This window comes from Equus quagga, chromosome 20 (assembly GCF_021613505.1).
Source record: "Equus quagga isolate Etosha38 chromosome 20, UCLA_HA_Equagga_1.0, whole genome shotgun sequence".
Lineage (NCBI taxonomy): Eukaryota > Metazoa > Chordata > Mammalia > Perissodactyla > Equidae > Equus > Equus quagga.
Window position 1 is genome coordinate 16,599,659 of NC_060286.1, and position 17,937 is coordinate 16,617,595.

At 41.7% G+C, this 17,937-nt stretch overlaps 1 protein-coding gene across 12 annotated transcripts in view; it reads left to right on the forward strand.

Annotated features, from left to right (window-relative positions):
* The first annotated feature begins 292 nt into the window (after positions 1 to 292).
* The window catches only part of RGS6 (regulator of G protein signaling 6), a 573,259-nt gene continuing 555,614 nt past the window's right edge, over positions 293 to 17,937 (forward strand). For all 12 annotated transcript variants that reach the window (XR_006886380.1, XR_006886381.1, XR_006886382.1 and 9 more), the window contains exon 1: positions 293 to 422. The gene's annotated coding sequence lies outside the window, so the exon portion shown is untranslated. The remainder of the gene's footprint in view (positions 423 to 17,937) is intronic.

The window sequence follows — 17,937 nt, forward strand, 5'->3', positions numbered from 1 at the left end:
TATTCCCAACCCTAATAGAAATTATTTTTTAAATTCAGCAGTTTGTTTTATCTTTGCCATAGCTCCCTTTCTTCAGGGATATTGACTTAGAATTCTATTAGAGAACCACCAAGCCTTTCCTTCTGTGTCTGGTTTTGGGCCATTTAAACAGACATATTTGGCATATTTGTTTGTTTTCCTGGATGTCGTCCACTTCACGGTCCATGTTCTTTTCCGCCCTGCACAGACCCCTTGTCTGGGTCCTCAACCCTGCGATATGCTGAGCCGGAGGCGGATGAGAAGGGAGAAAAAACTCAACGAGACTGGAGCCTCTGAGTTGTGAGTCCTCACAGGGAAAAAGCTCACTGTGGATTTATGGGAGAAAGCGATTTCCATTCCCCCTCTTTGAAAGCACACAACGAAAGAGCTTGGAGAGATAACAGGTAATTCTGAAATTTGCTTTATTCAGAAGTGAAAGATTTGCCTGGAAAGAAGAGGCAGTAGAGAGGAGTGGTTAAGAGCATTGGCAGTGAAGGGAGGCTGAACTGGCTCTGCTGTGTGCCTTAAGGGAACTGACTTAACCTCTCTAAATCTCTGTATTCTCATCTGTAAGGTAAGTGGAATAACTCTTCACGATGTTGTGAAAATTAAATGACAGGTGCTTAGCACAGAGCCTGACACACAGTAGCAGACAGAATCACAAACCCTCAAAACTAAAAGAGAGTCCAACAATTGGACAGCACTTTTTTCTCTTCCTTCTTCCCTCTCTCCTTCTCTCTCTCCCTTCCTACTTCCTTCATCTTTCCTTTTATCGTGGGAAAATATGCATAACATAACATTTACCATTTTAACCATTTTTAAGTGTACAGTTCAGTGGCATTAAGTACATTCACATTGTTGTGCAATCATCACCACCGTCCATCTCCAGAACGTTTCATCATCTCACACAAACTCTGTACCCATTAAACACTAACTCCCCATTCCTTCCTACCCCTAGCCTCTGGTAACCACTGTTGCACTTTCTGTCTCTATGAATTTGACTGCAGTCTTTCACCACATAGCAATGCTTTGGTCAACAACAGACCACATATACGACGCTGGTCCCATAAGATTAGTACCACACAGCCTAGGTATGTAGTAGGTTATACCATCTAGCTTTGTGTAAGTGCGCTCTGTGATGTTTGCACAATGACAAAATCGCCTAATGACACATTTCTCAGAACATAACCCTGTCATTAAGCATGACGGTATTCTAAGTACCTTATGTAAGTGGAATCATGCAGTATTTGTTCTTTTGTGTCTGACTTATTGCAGTTAGTATAATGTCCTCAAGTTTCATCCATGTTGTAGCGTGTATCAGAATTTCCTTCCTTTTTATGGCTAATAGTCCATTGTCTGGATATACTACTTTTATTTATCCATTCATCTATCTACCAATGGACATTTGGGTTGTTTCTCCCTTTGGGCTATTGTGAATAATGCTGCTATGAACATTGGTGTACAAATATCTGTTTGAATCTGTTCTTTCTGGACAGCACTTTTAAAAGATGTGGTTTATTATGACAAATTATTCAAAAGTTGAAAATCAGCAAAAGAGATCCCTGGATGTCCCTTTCAGTGCCGTGCTCGTTACTCTTTAGCAGGTCCATTCTGCGTGGCGATGATCAGATTGTCTAGGGGTATTTACCTTTCTTTGATTTCCTGTTTATGATTGATTCAGTTCTTTTACGGCTCTGTAAGGCTAGGGGTTAGTGTGCAGAAAACCAGTCGCATTATAAATGATTCTTGTCCAATTGCAATGCAAATGATTTCTGCCCAAGAGGAAAGAAAGTTAATCCAAAGGTTACAGTTAATGCTTTGTAGGATATTTTAGCAGGTTTAATAGAGGCAGTGGAAGAAATAGAAAATCTGTGTAATTTTAATAAGGACAGTTTTTGCTTCTTGGTCTGTCTTGCTCTGCTTCCCAAAGAGTCCACAGCAGTGTTGGTTTTGTGGACTTGCCTATCGCTTCATCTACCAGATTATCTCCCCTAATTTGCCCTTCCTTAGGCTAGGATTGGTCCTGGGCAAAGCAGCAAAGAAACCCTTGTCTGTGTGCTGATGACATATTCAAAAGCCGCTTCTTACACCAGGCTCTTACCTGCTTCTAAGGTAGAAGTTTAATTTTGTTTTTTTGTTTGTTTTGGAGGAAAATAATTGAGGTGTAACTTGAAGGCTGCTGGGTGCAGCTTGAAAAATTCTTGAAAGAAACTCGGGACTTCTGAGGGGGCGTATCCATTAGAGGTTGCTTTTGCCTGCATGTAATAGAATCCTGACTATGGAAGCTTAACCAAATTGGGGTTTATTTTTCCTCATATAAAACAGACTGGCCAGGCAGTCTAAGGCTGGTGCATGGCTCCCTGATGTTATCAGTGTTTCAGGATCTTTCTATCTTTCTGCTCTGCCATCCCAACCATCACCCTTTACTATTCAAGGTTGCAAAATGGCTGTTCCACCTTCGGCCTCATATGTGCTTTCCGTTAACTAAGAAGGAAGAGGAGACAACAAGTTGGAAGGGGAGATGCCTTTATTGGGAAATTTAAATGCTCCTTGAAGTCACCATGAGACTTCTCCCAAAACTATGTCATAGGGTCACCCTCAGATGCAAGAAGTTGGGGAACTATAGTTTTTTTTTCACCTTGAGCAAAACCTATGTTGGGGTGGGGGAGGATGACAAATGCTAGGCCATTACAAAATCAGAATAAATATTGGGTAAACAATTAGCAGCTAGCAGAGTCTTCCACAGAGGACTTATTTCCTCCCAAATTTGTTCAGATGGACTGAGCTGGGTTAGTGACTGGGAACTGGAACTTTGTGAGTGACATAGGAGAACACATTTTTAGGATGCTGGAGTTTCAGCAGGCAGTCACAACAGACTGGAGCACCAGCAGCAGAAGCAGTGACATAGCTCAACAATGCATCTCTCAGTTTGGTGACAGCAGCAACCAGGATCTGGTACGTGATATATTAAACAGGGAGCAGGTTAGGCTGCTATAATAAGAGGGACCCCAAAATACAGTGTCTTGAGCAAGATGGAAGTTTATTTCCCTCATGTAACATTCCAGAGATAAGCTGTCCAGGGCTATTTGAGCAGCTCTGTCATTCTCAACTTGTGTCTTTCATGTCAGGACAAGGAAGCTACTCCAGTTTTCTTCATCTCTCAGCCAGAGTGAAGGAGAAAAGGGCCAGAGATGTATGTACCAGTTCTTTTAAAAGCAAGACCTGGAGGTAGCACACGTGTCGCTAGTCCAGTGTCCCATTGGCCAGAATGTAATCATGTGAATACCCAGATGCAAGAGATGCTGGGAAATGTAGTCTTTAACTAGGCAGTTATGTACCCCACTAAAACTATGTTACTACATAAGATGGACCTTAGCACACAACAACAGTCACTTGTAAAGTCTTCCAGCCTCAGGAAGCTATCCTGATTCCATTGGAGATTCAAGAATGTCCAGGTGTGGCTCTCTGTACATTAGTAAGATTTGGAGTCTATAAGAGAAGGAGGATTCTGGAAATAAAGGCATTCTTTCAGTTAAATAGGCAGATGGGAGTTCAAGTATTGAACTACTGGTTACAACTGGAAAGCTGTTATTTGTACTCCATTCTGTGAAGTAGAACTCCAAGTCTCAATAATAAAATGTGATGATTAATAAAGGAAACTATCTTAGCCTGAGTACTCTAGAAAATAGAGCCTGAGTCAAGAATTAAGGTGTTAACCCTTTTTCAGGGAAGTGTAAGCCCAAAGCAGGAAGAGTAAGGGAAAAAGAAATTAAGCAAGGAAGACTGGAAATGATGTAATGCAATGTACGACCACACTAGTCACTGTTTCACAATAAGCTACTAAGAGACAAGGGACACACCAGTCTGTTCAACAGATCTGTCCATTCAGCATGCAGAACGTCTCCTGGAGGGTTGTAAGGAAAAACCACACCCTGGAGTAGCTAACAGGAAAAAGAGGAGGGAGAATTTATCTGTCTCGCTCCCACCCATTTCCTGTTTCCCATTGATCAAAGTTCACCCCACAGGAAGCAAATCTCCTTCCAGGATTGTCAGCTGGTCTCTCAACAGCCATCAAGACTGGCCAGATTCCATGTGCTTTAATGGGATGTTTTTAAGTCCGTAAGTGGAGAGGTGACTTGGCAGAGGTGGGATGCCAATCGAGAGAAAAAGAAGGAGGTGGTCAAGGAATTTGAGAAAGTACACAGGTTTCTGTCCTCATTACAAGGACATACAGGCTGTGATGGGACCATAACGGTTCAAGAAGAGCTGTTCTGGTCTAAAGGGTCAGCTGAGCTGCCTCAGTATACCTTCTCCATTTGGCCGCCAAGGAGCTAAAAAATATGTCCTTAGACTTATTCCTGAGAGTGACTGCATCGTTGAAATCAACACCACCACCAACAGCAACAACACTTAAATGTGTTACCTCCCTGGAACGAGTAACAAGTCAGGAGTTTTTGATGTAGATTGTCTCTTGACTGTAGCATTATTGTTGTCTAATACAGATTAAGTGTGGAGCATGGTGCATCAGAGATGCCACAGATGCATGATCCTGTCACTGCCCCACGTTGAGAAAGAAAAATATAAAACAAATGAATAACATTGCAACATAGTATGTGCTAAGGGCCAAATGTTGTTAGTGCCACTTGTCAATTCTGACTACTAGTAACCCCCTGGGTACAGCAGAGCGGAACCCTGCTGGGTCTTTTTGAGCCATCCTCTCACCTTCCACACTTATTAGGGAATGCTCCTCTGCTGTTCGTAGGGTTTTCATGGCCACCTTTTTTGGAGGTGGGTGGCCAGGTCCTTCTTCTTACTCTGTTTTAGTCTGAAAGCTCCCTTAAAACCTGTCTATCATGGCTAACCCTGCTGGTATTTGAAATACCAGTGGTATAGCTTTCGGCATTACAGCCATAGGCAGCTGCCACAATATGACGACCGACAGATGGGTGGTGCGGTTCCCTGACTGGAAGCAAACCCAGGCCAGGCAGTAAGAACCCCGAGTCCTAACCACTGAGCTGGCTAATGGCCAAATGAGTGATATAGAATGCAGAGGAGGCATGATCACTAGGTTTGGGGGAGAAGAGAATGCTTCATGGTCAGATTTGACCTGAGCCTTAAAAGAAAGATGGAGTTGATTATGTTTGCAGTGGGAGGAGGGCAGTCTGGGTTGGGGGCAAGGCACAGACAAAGATATGGTTTGGGAAAGTACATGGTGAACAACAACAGAAGAAGAAGACACAATGGATATTTGCCTTTGTCTGGAGAAGGAAATAGTGAGAAATATAGTTGTAAAGATAGGTTGGATCTTAAATACTAAGATAGGGAGTGTGGCTTTTTTTCCCCAAAGGCAGTGGAGATTCAGCAGAGGGATTTTAGCACTCAGAGGATGGGAAACTGGAGGGTCAACCTGTGATGGGTAGGAGAGGGAGGTCTGAAAAAGTTCCATTATGGAAATTTTTCCTTAAAAAGGACCCTTAACTAAATAGGTCACATCTGCTTGATCAGAGAGGGGATGGTTAAGTGGGATGGGTAGTGGGGCAGGGTACTTCAGGGGATGTAAGGCACAGAAAGAAAAAGTAAGAAGGCAACAAACATAATTTTTCTGTGTTGTAGTTTTGCTGAGTTTCTGCTCTGAGCAGATCAAAGATTCGGTCAGCTTGATTTGTGTTGAGTCCTTTTAATGCAGTGTGGGAGGCAAAATCAGTGCAGAAGTCTGCCATGATGAACTACAGCGAGTAGTACTAGTCTGATTTAATGGCTCTAAGATAATTTTCCTAGGGAGTATGTGTGTTTGTGTGTGTGCGTGCGTGCGTGCGTGTGTGTGTCTGTCTGTCTGAGTGAGAGAGAGAGAGAGATCTTGTCTAGAGGCTGAACTAGAGTCTGTCTATACTTCAGGTTTCCGTTCAACCCCTCATAGGTCTATAGCACCCGTCTTCCTGTTAGGCCAACTGTTGGATGTTTTTTGGTGAGCATAACACCTTTATTCTGACCCACTCTATAGAAGATTATTTTCAAGTTTATTCCATTTCTAACCATGTACCTGCTGCTAATCCTCAGTGCAGTTAATTCTAGGGCTTCCTGCAGATTCTGCCAGGGATGTTTTATAACTGTTACAACTTATTTTTCAAAATCCTATGGGATGTTTTCCCAGGAGTAACTTACCCTTCTAGAAAGTCTCTAGCTGCTGCCCACACACCACATGAGTCACAGCAGAACTTGATTCAGAACTAGTGAAACCTTTAAGAATAAAACTCTTATTAGTGAAAAAGGTTTAATTCAGGAGCAGCTAAGGAGATTTGTTTCAGCTTGGGCTTAAAAAACAACAAAATACTTTTTAAATACAAATTTGCTCTTTACATCTCAAATCTGTATGTTTTGAGAAAATATTTTACTACTCGGTGGGACTTCTGGTTAAATAAAATGTGAGAAAACAGATTCCAGAGTTAGGGGGTAGTTTACATCAGTTTTATTTGATGTCTGGAGGAGAGGGGCACTTTTCTAGATCTGGAAAGAAAAGAAAGCTCAGTAGCTGTTGGGACAGTTAGTAGGACCAGCCAACAAGGTCAATTATTTTTTTAAGCTTGCCTAATGCTGTTCACAGAATATCGTAGTTTGTAACATTCGCACCTAGATATCCTGTAGGCCAATGACTCAGTCCTTGTTCTGGTTACCATTGCTATAAGACAAGTTATCCCAGGGCCAGAAATTCGGAAGGGCTCAGCCGGATAGCTCTCACTTGGTGTCTCTCATGTAATTGCAGTCAGATGTGTCCTGGTGCTGCCATCATCCAAAGGTTCGACTGGGCTGGATGTCCAAGATGGCTCACACATGCCTGGCAGCTGATGCTTCCTGTGGGATTACAAGAGTGTCTACACATGGCCTCTTCCACAGGGTGGTCTTAGAATGGTCAGACTTCTTACATGGCAGCTCGTTTCCCCCAGAGCAAACACACCAACAAAACCAGGTGGTAGCTAAATGGCTGTTTCCAAACCATGTTGGTTGAAGCAGTCACAAGCCCTCCCACACTCAAGGGGAGGAGGCAGAGCCTTCACTTTTGGTAGGAGGAGTATCAGATAACTTGCAGCCATTTAAAAAAAACAAGCAGCAAACTGCTATAGTTCTATTCAGCCAACCTTAAGATCTCTTGAGCATCTTTCTAGGGATTCTTATCAAGTTCATGTCTAACTCTGTTAGCATCCTGATGTCCACTCAGTAGACTGTCTTCTGCAGCTTCCTCCCAGGACCTCCTTATTGTATTTTTCTTCCTTTTCTTTCTGCCTACTTGGACAAATCACCTTAGGTATCTCATCCTTCTTTTTAAGCCCTTTCTAGCTGTTTTGGTTCTAATCAGTTCATGGATTCCTAACTTGTAGGTAGAATGTCTGTCATAAAATTTTATTTTAATATTTATTACAAAGCAGAGATTTTAATATAATGGCTCATTCTTTGGATTATCTTTCACATGACTACATTATACATGAATCTTATTATAATACACATCATTTTAGTGAAGAGTGTGTTTTTCATCTTAGCATCTAATTGCCCTTAATTGCAAACAATACAATGAAATTCCTTGATGGTAAAATACTATGGACAGTCCTTTGGAAACAATGTAGTGGCTTGGGACCATGTGAGAAAAGGAAAGCTACTGGGAGCTGGTTGAATCCCTGAGAAATTGTATTCCGTCAAACATTTTCAAGCTATTAGCCACCAATTAGCCTCATAAAAATAGATGTTTCTCTGCTTTGCAAACTGGATAATTGCTAATAATCTTCAGGGGGATAGCCTTCCTTTAATCACCTTAAATTTTGCCTTTTCAGTCTTCCCAGGTCAGCCTGAGAGTTATGCTTGCATTAGCTGCTTAATAATGAATGAACTATGATTGATAGGATGTATCCCCCCCCCTTCCCCCTACTTGAGTAAGGATGCAAGAGTGGTTTCTTCTGTGGGAGGAAGTTCTGAAGATGGATGGTACCAGTGAAGGGCAGATGTCACAGTATAACTAAGCGTTTCACACTGAGCTCTTCCAAGGGTGTGGACTTGGCTATGAAAACGATTTAAACTGTTATCTGGAGCAACAGGAAGTGGTAAATTTTGCAGGACTAGCATGCTATTGAGATGGCAGTAGGGTTATTCAATAAACTATGAATGCTTTCTTAGAAATTAAATGTAGTTTATATAAGACAATGGGTTATTAGGGACTTACAAATATAATATGGTTTCTATATTACAATGGCATTTTATCATTTTCCTGATGACTTTGTGTTAATGTTTTATATGCAGTTTTGTCTTATAGAAATAGTGTAACAAGATATTAATAACATTCTCCAAATACAGATGAATAAGTGACCCAAGTCAGCCTCATGGAATGGCCGTATTCTGCCCAAGGGTATTTATTTGTTATATTGTTTGTAATTTACTTTAAAACACTTCTGCAGGGACACTGTAAAACCTGTTATTAGTTGGTTTCTATCCATACTTCAGTGGCAGTTAAATTTGAAGTACTCTAATGAGAAATTATACACCAGAGGGATGGTTAGTTAGCATTTGAAAGTTCGAAATAAAGTCTACACTCTAGAGATAGCTGGTAGTAGAGGGACTTCAGCATTCCTTGTCTCTGATCTGCGCTAGAGGCTTTGATTAATATAGTGGATGTTGGATAGAATTTAGTCACTAATGAAATGAGTGGTCCTCAGATGTGTGGATTTGTTAGAAATATTGTTTGGACACTTCCACCTTTATATAAACAGAATATAAGGATGGAGCAGGGCCAATGTCCTCTCTCTAGGATTTAGATTCCAGACTTGCCTTGTGCTCAGATGCTGACTGGGGAATTTTTATGACCTTGCTTTGACTTGGCAGCTGAATCTGCTGCTAGAATATTACATTTGCTTTGAGTGAACTTTTCATGAAAGCTGCCTTCCCAGTACCCTGAAGGACAGAAAGCTGGGACTTCATCGAGCCTATGGAATGAGATGTATGACTTTTTTTGTGATTATATTATTAACGTAACTTCTCAGGCAAATTAATTGCAAGCATATATCAAAGATATTTTTCAAACTTGCCACCAGGGAAGAGGCTTCTGAGCACACTAACTTAAATATTTCTTACTCGATACATATTTTGTAGGAAAAAAAGTTGTTTAGATAATCATTATTAGACCATATTTTGCTTTTTTTAAGAATGTGTAGATAAAGATCATTAGATACTCTGGAAGACTGGTCATAGGTTGCTAAACAGTTCCCGAGGTTGACAGTGGGTATGTTAGCCAAGACTGTGGAAATTAATAAACCTTAACTGATAAAAGAAACTTAACTAAATTGGAGTTGGAAAGGTTTGCAGGGGGAGCTCTCAAGCCCTATCATACATCGTTAATTACACCAAACAGAAAGAGAGGTATCCTAGCATCTTCCACAGGAAGTAAAACTACTTTACTACTGATGGAAGATTTCTCTCCCCACCTGGCAACAGCCCAGTCAATGGGAAACATCGCAGCTCAGCCAATGAGTAGTTTTTACCCCCTGGAACTGCTACTTTTCCCCAATGGACTTCTGTTTAAAACAACCTCTCCCTACTTTCTCTTTTTCTTTATAAAAGCAGCTCCTCTCTGTTCTTTTCTGGATTTCCCTATGGTTTGCCATAGCTTGCACGTCCCAAATTGCAATTCTTTTGGCTCTTCTTGAACAAACTCATTTTGAGATAAAATAACAGGCAAATTTGCTTTTTAAGTTGACAAGGTCTTGGTAGAAAGCAAATGGCTTCAAAATGGGTAATATGAAGACATTTGAATAGAGACTGTTTGTTATGGTGTATGCAGAGTTTGGGAATACTAACAAGGGGTAGTGTGGTCCTCAGAGCTAGCAACAGTGGGAGCCATTATTACTCCTGGGCCTGAAGGGGCAAGGGTGGGGAGCTGCATAGAAGGTCTGTCTGCCAGGAGCACAGGCCTTCAGTAGAGGGGTATAGCCAACCCCATGGCATCTCTGCAGGGAGAGAACCAGGGCGTGTACACCCCCAACCTCACTTTCCTCCTGCCATTTGCCCTCCAGTCCCCTGCTGGTGCTTGTCTCTGGTCAAACCCAACCCAAGCTGGAAGGCCAGGGAGCTCAGGAATGCAGTCCATACAGGCTAGTTTCTGGGGCTCAGGAGGGTGCGGAAAGGTGTGTGGTGGAGCTGGAGGGGCAAACAGAAGTTCCAGCACAGTAGTTTTCTAGAAAAGACTCTTGGGCTCATTGAAGTCTATCAGAAAACAGCTTATGGGATTTATCAGGAATGGTGATTACCTGTCCAAAGGAGCAGCTAATCATGTCAGACCACAAAGTTATGTCTCAGTTCAGGGACAGTTTTCTTTCTCGGTATGTGTAGCAGAAATTGGTCTGACCTGGCTTTTATTATAAATCACCACCTGGTAGGAGACTTAGGGGTTCATCTACCTGTGACTAGTGGTGGCTGCTAGGAAGAGATTATCTTCCTGATACCTCATAGCTGTGAAGGGTTAGTTTGATTTAGGTAAACTCGCTGCATCTCTATATTTCACATCCTGTTCTTTTCCCTCATTGTACTTATTGTCACTTATATTTATATATTTATTAGTTTGTTGATTTGTCTACTGTCTCTCTGTCATCCCACTCAGTCATCATAATCCATGAGGGCCAAGGGATGTGACTCTCTACACTGCCTGCCATGGGGCCAGGCACATAGTAGGTGATCAATAATTATTTATTGAGTGAAGGAATAAATGAATACTCTGGTCATCTGTCAGCAAGGCAGTATTTGTGAAGTGGAGAGGGTATGGGTTCTGGAATAAGGAAGAACTAGGTTTGAATCTTGGCTCTACTTAGAAGTCTCGAGGCCTTAGCAAATGGCTTAATCTCTCAAAGCTGCAACTTCCTCCTCTATAATACGGTGATTATAAAATTTATTCATCTCGTTGTTAAAGTTTGAATCGGATACGTTTAGTGCCTAGCAGGGCTGGGAACATGAAGGAGGACAGTGGGGAAATAGAGTGACCCCTGCTGCTGGTCCCGTCCACCTCTTGTTGGGTTTTGTAAAAGAATGTTTACAGCAAGGGAGGACTTCTTTCAAATGAGTAACGCTAGCTTTTAAAAAATAATTTTCTTGAAGGAACAACCAGGGGCTTAGCATACAGTATAAAGGCTTTATCTTTTTGAGGGCTGCTGAAAGTTCTCTTCACATGATCATTGGTCGCTTGTGTTTAGTACAGTCTGGTGTAAATAGATTCGGCCACGCCCACAGGCTTTAGCGTCTGTGAGACAGGGTGTCCAGTGGAATTGGCATGAGGTACGTGCAATAGAAATGTTCCTAAAAATATGTAGGCACACTTATTAATTGCAACATATTTTAAATGCATTAGGAGCATCCATCCTGTGATGAATTCTCTTCTAAAGTTAAGAATGACTCCAATATTATTTTTTTTAATCCGGTTTCCTTTACATAATACTGATGTGGGAAAACCCATATCTTGGTGATGTCCTCTGGGCTGGCTTTCTATGTACTTGTGAGTAAAGCACCCCTTCCCCCTTTTTTAAAAAGTGGCCTTTAAAAAGAATTAAAAGCCACACAAGTGGATTATACAAAAAATAAGAAATACAAATAAGCAAAAACTATTAAAAAATGTAAAACCCATCCAGAATCCAACTTTTCAAGAGCTAATTTGTACCTACCCTTTCCTCTATAGACTTCACTGAGAAAGTTCTTCAGAGGGCTGCTTTCTCCTCCATGCAATATCAGCAGGGTTTCATCAGTTTCAGTGAGAATTTTTGTAAACTGGTTCCCTTTTGTAAATTTCCCCCACTATCCTACTCCAAGAAACCGCTATTAAGAACCTGTGATTGTCTCTCCAACATTGATTTTATCTCCTCCACAATAAGTAGCAACTATGTTGTTTAGGTGGAATTCACAGAACCTGTCACTTTAGGGATGGGTGCTACGTAGTACAGGCAATCCAGATCATCCCATTTCCCCTTGCTGAAGTGATTGGTTCAAGAAACCTAGGCCTCAAGCAGTCAATGTGTGCTAGTCCATTAGCCACAGGGATTGACTCACAGGTGATCCAGTCTACTGGTAGCTTGTGACTTTTGCTGGGAATTCTGGGATACACAATTTTCTCTCCTGGTTATGGAAGGTGGATATGAAGTCTGGAACTTCTATAGCCGTTTAGCCACTATTAAGGAAGACAGTTCAGAATCCAATCTTTAACTCGTTGATCACCTTACTGTTGTGTCCATCCTGCTAATCAGCCCATCTACTGAGGGTTTTAAAAAATGTCAACAGTTATATTGATGCCCAAGATATGTAATTAGTTCCTTTCCTGTTCTTGTTTTACATCCATCTGTTTCAGATTCAAGGCTGCAATCCTCTCTCACATCTCAGAGTACATTAGTTAAACTTATTTTAAATTTATTTTCTGACTGTTCTGTTAACTCTATTTCTTCAGGTATATGTTTTTATAGTGTAGCTTATTACCTTTCTTTTGAGGTGCTGGCATTCTCCAAATGTTGGCGGCTCTTTATTCTAAGTACATGTTTGCAGTTGATATTCCCTGCCAGATTGCCTGCTGTCTCTGCTGACACATTCCACCTGGGAAAAGGAGACAAGCAGCTTTGGGGATTTTACACTGCTCTGCTTCCAGGGAGAGTGAGTGATGGGCAGAATGTACTGTCCAGTAGGGTACCTCAGTGCCTTGTCTTCTGAGCTTGAATGTTACCTAGTCCTCTGGGTACCTCCTGGGACTCTCATTCCCCTGTCAGTTCACCTTGGGCCCCTGAGTTCTACCACTTCTGGATGTGGAGCACACCTGGTATCACTTCTGCTGTTTTATCAGTCATAGTAGGCTACGAGCTACTGCACAGATCCTGGGATGCCATTTCCTTGTTGTATTTAATCTGCTGGCTTTTGGTCTTGCAGAGATTCCTTATAGCTTCCAGTCCGTGAGACCTCCCCATCTTGTTTTTGTATGTGACCACATGTTTATCTAAAAATATTCTTCTATAATTGGCTATTTTAGAGCAGGGAGTGACTGTCGTGTGTACTCATTCTGCTATCTTAAAACTAGAATTATGATTATTCTTGGTGTGCTTGTCTGTGTTCTCTTTAGGTGATTCCAAGTTCAATGAGGGCAGTGATGATACTTTATTCATATTTGGTTCCTCTCCTTTCCCCCATCACAGATAGCATGGACAACTGTGCCTATTAGATGCACAATATATATATCTCAGAGTGAGTAGAACTGACAAAGGTGATTTGAGCTAGTCCTGTGGTCCATACATTTCTAAATTCATGGCTTCCTCCAATTAATTCAAGGATTAACTACCTATATCGAGAGTATGGACCTTAGAGTCAGACTGCCTTGATTTCAAGTCCTGACTCTGCCCTAAACCATTTGTGTGAATGTTGGCAGTTACTTGGTTTCTCTTGGCCTAAGTTTTCATCTCTATAATCTATAAATCACGTAAAGCATTTTATATAATTCCAACACATGGTAGGCATGTGGTAAGTCTAACACAATTATTAATGTTGTTTCCAATCTGACTGATAGTTAATCTGATCAATAAATCCTTGCCCACATGCCAATAGACATGGGTTATCTATTGGTCTTTCTTCCTCCCAATTAATATATGTGTATTTTAACAAAGACCTTTAAGAGACAGTATACTCAGTTCAGATGCCAAAGGAAGGCCTCCAGTGGTTGAAAGCCAGGGCCAACTACAAGTTGAGAGTTGTATGACTCCCTCCAGGCTGCTTGGGTCAATCGTCATTCCCATCCCCACCTCTTTGTTCTTTGGTTGATCTTGGTCACAGAAACTATTGATTGCTCCCACAAAAGCCATGCCTTCTTGCCAATGTAAATCTAGTTTTGTAGAGTTATTGGTCATGTGACTGCCTTAGGGCATTGATTCTTGATAATACCAATTTCTTGCCAGTGATTGGTTTAGAAATGGGTGCGTAATACAATTCTAGCCCATGAAATGTGAGGAAAGCTTTTCTGCAGGGCTTCTGGAAAAGAAAACTGTCTCTGAAAAGGAAAATAGAGGTGGAATGTTCTGTCTTCCAGCCTTTGGGTGTTTATATGTGAATAAATGATGCTTGAGGTTGCTGAAACCATCTTTCTATCATAATGTATGAAGCTTGAGATAAGAGTCAACTTTCTGAGAAGAGAACCTGGTTCTTGATGACATTGTTGAGCAGCTGAAAACCGACCTGCCTCAGAACCTCTTGCTGTATGGTAGATGAAATCCCTTTATTCTTTAAGACATTTAGAGTTGACTTGTCTATTACTTACATCAAAAAACATCTAAATGATTCAACTATGGGACATGAATAACCTATTGTCTCCTCTTAGATAATGTTATTTTTATTCAGAGAGAAGTAGGCTGTGGAAAAACATGAATTCCCCCATTCATTTTGTAGACAAAAATTACTAAAGTTTCTTTTGGCATCTTACTATTTTCCTAGTCACTTGAAAGACATCAGATCTTATTAGGCTTAAAGAAAAAGCAAAACCTTTTGTTCCTGTTAGATGTGAAGCCTTGGACGCCTCAGAGAGAACTTGGGTGTCTCCTGGGACATTTTACTCCATCAGTACAGTTTAAAAAGTCTGAATGCTCACATGTGGTCAATTTTTGGGGTGTGTTCCTTGGAGAGGCATAAAACTGTTTAGAAAGATAAGATTCAGATAGAGAAAAATTCTCTTCTGAGGGATGGAGAGGAAAACCCTTGAACTGCCACTTCTGGTAAAGTTGATAGAGAAATGGAAAGAATAGATGCTGTTTCCGGACTATAGTATGACAAGGGAAATAAATCAAATATATAAACTTATTTGCCTGTTGAAAGTAAAAGATTGTGTGGTATTTATTCAAAGGCAGATCAATTCGTCTCCCAGACCAAATGAGGAAGAGATTAATTGAAATCTTAATGAAACATAAAATTGGGCATTGGCGATATTGCCTGAAACCATGGTAGATTGACAAATAATGCAGCCAGTCTGTTTACCTTACTGGAATGAGCCCTGGGGAGGCAGTGTCTAATTCCTAATCTGGGAATCAAATCTTTACTCCTTAGTTTCTGTTGACAGGCTGATTTCCTGAGTCACTGGATAAACCAAGCACATTTCCAGCCTCCTTCATTTCTACCTATGGAAGATATAATGACATTGGTCTAGGCATGGCAGGGTTAAGTCCAACACTATGTGGAGAAGAACTCCAGGAACCTGGGATGCAAGGCCTGGCTCTGTTAACAGCAGCGTTCCCCTCAAAACTGCAGAAGAGGAATGATGCCTTTTGAAGAAAGCAGGTGATACTGCCCTCCTCTTTTCTCTACGTGTCAGCCATCTTTATAATTACATGACTTCTTTTCCTAACTTATTGAGCTCCTTCAGGGCAAGGCCCTCCCTTTATGAATCTCTTTATCTCCCTCCTCCTGGCATGGTGTTCTGGACATAGTAGGTCTTTGATAAATCCTAGCTGGCTCACTATTGAGGTCAGCCTGTTTTCCAACCCACATTTTGAAAGGTTGGGTTCATTCTTAGTGAGGCTCTAGGTAAAAATCACTGAGAATTAACAGATTGTACTACTAGTGTCTGACATCCAATTTGCTGGCGTCACAAAGAAGGTAGATCTCCCACTGGGCTGAGGGCATTTCCTGGGAGAGAGGTCCTGGGGTTAGTCAGAGAAGTCATAGCATCAGGTAATGAGTCTACCACTGTACCTTCCATTTGCATGGACCAACGGATTCTTGATTTCTTGCTTAAGCCAATTTGAGTTGGGTTTTCACTCACTTAACAACCAAAATTTGGTAGCTAATCTGCAGCTATTTTCAGTTACGCTAAGCTAACCTTGGTTTTATCTGATGTTTGAATGGAATTTTTCTTGGATTTATAATTTACCTAATATTTATCCTTTATCCTTGGGCTTTTAACAATGATAATGGATTCTGGCTACCATTATCCTTTTGTTTTTTTCCCCCATTGTGATTTTAGCTATCCTAGCACAGTTTTTCCTCAGGCTGCTTTAGAGTCACACGAGATGCTCATTGAAAATGCAGATGCCTGGGCCACAATCTGCATTTTAAAAATGCTCCCAGGTGGTTTGGTTGCACATTAAAGTTTGGAAACCAATTCCCAGCACTAGAACTTCACCTGTGATTGCTTTCTGCTCTTCCCCCCAAACCCTTAGGTCACACTCTGCCCTTGACCAGTTTCTTCTCCCGTCCCGTGGATAGAAGGTGAATGAGAAACGTAGAGCTACGGGGACCTCCCCTTGGCCAGTGTGACCCTGAGCTTTCCCTGTCATTCACCTACTGGGAAAATTTTCCCAAATGAACCTTCTCGAATCTCAGCTCTTTGTCCTTTGGAAATCTGCTTACGTTTTCTAACAAAGTACGTTGACATGTAGTCTTCCGTACTCTTTGTTGCTGTAGTTTTTGAAAGGGACGCAGAATTCCTAAAACTCAGCCCTAATCAGAAATTGAAAAATATATACTTAAATAGAACACAACAAAATATTTCAATGTTTTCCTTTTTCTTCCCCCTTGTCTGAGAGGCCAGAGTCATTGGAGCCTGCCTGCCCCCTCTTCTGCAAGGTGAACTCATTTATCTTGTGGGCTTGTAGGGCAGCACCGCATAGGGGTCTTTCAACAAAGATATCCAATGATTTCCTCAAATCTGACGGGACTGTTGATGGTTGTGATACATGAGGCTGAAGGAAAAGTTATGAAACAGGCATAAAAGCCAGCTTTGAACTGTAAGCCTTTCCCATGACCTGTGCCCCCAAAATAGTAGCTCTATGCCGGCGACCATCTGCAGCCTTGGTCTGACCCTGCCCTGAACTTTTGGCCTGTGGAAGCTGGCCCAGCCGTCACAGAGCACGCAGATTAATTTCCCAGTGTTTACAGACTTCTCTTGGACTTCTGCGTATCCTCACAGCAATCGCTGTTTAGAAACACCCTATAAAATTCAAGAATGTGCCAATAATAACTCCGTCATCACAGCCTGGGCTGGATTTTCAAAGTGCCAGATGCTGAATGCTGCTCCTCCAGGAAAGGCAGCGAGCAAGGTGCCAGTGGGGGCTCTGTTGGGGGCACTGTTCTTACCCTGGCCCCCAGGCCCAGCTCCCTCAAAACCACATGACTGGCCCACTGCAGATCAGGGAGAGAGGGATGTGGGCAGAGTGGGTGAGGAAAGAAAGCTCGCCTTTTACATCAGCTTTTTTTTAGCCTTCCTTTGCCTTGAAGGTCCTGCCACTTGTCTCATCCTTGTGTCTCCCCTACCTTACTCCCACCCCCCATCAAGAGAGATTCCTTAAAGCTTCATGTAGAAACCTTTGAGTCGCCTCCCTTGGCACCATTAATTCTCCCTTTCTGCCCTTCTTTTCCTAAATCTCCTGCACAATACAAATGAGCACCTAAGACTTCGTCTGCATGGAGATGTTAAAAAATGTGTATTTTTAACTTAATGAGGAAAATGATATATGAGGTCTTGCATTTGAATCGAGAAATTTCCAGAGGCAACATGGAGTTTATTTAGAAACCCTTCCTTCAGAAGATCCAGGCAGAAGTCAGACCAGTTGTGCTGAAAAGCAGAATACTAATATATTCCAATATTGCAGGGAAATTCAGGGGAAAATCCCCCAATCTATTGTGTACAGAACATTTCCTTTCAAAAGGACTAAGGTGAGTATGGTAAGGGATGGGAAACCAGGGAGTTCGTGGGGCAGGTTGAAGTAAAGAACATGCAGTAGTTAGATGCAGTAACACTTTCTTTTCTCTTGGGAAGAGCCTTTGCAAACAAAGAGAGGTTTGAGTCCCCAAGGGGATTGATATTTATATCCTTCAGCAGATATTGAGTGTCCCATATGTGCCACGCACGGCATTGGATATCAAGGATACAATGATGAGCAAACA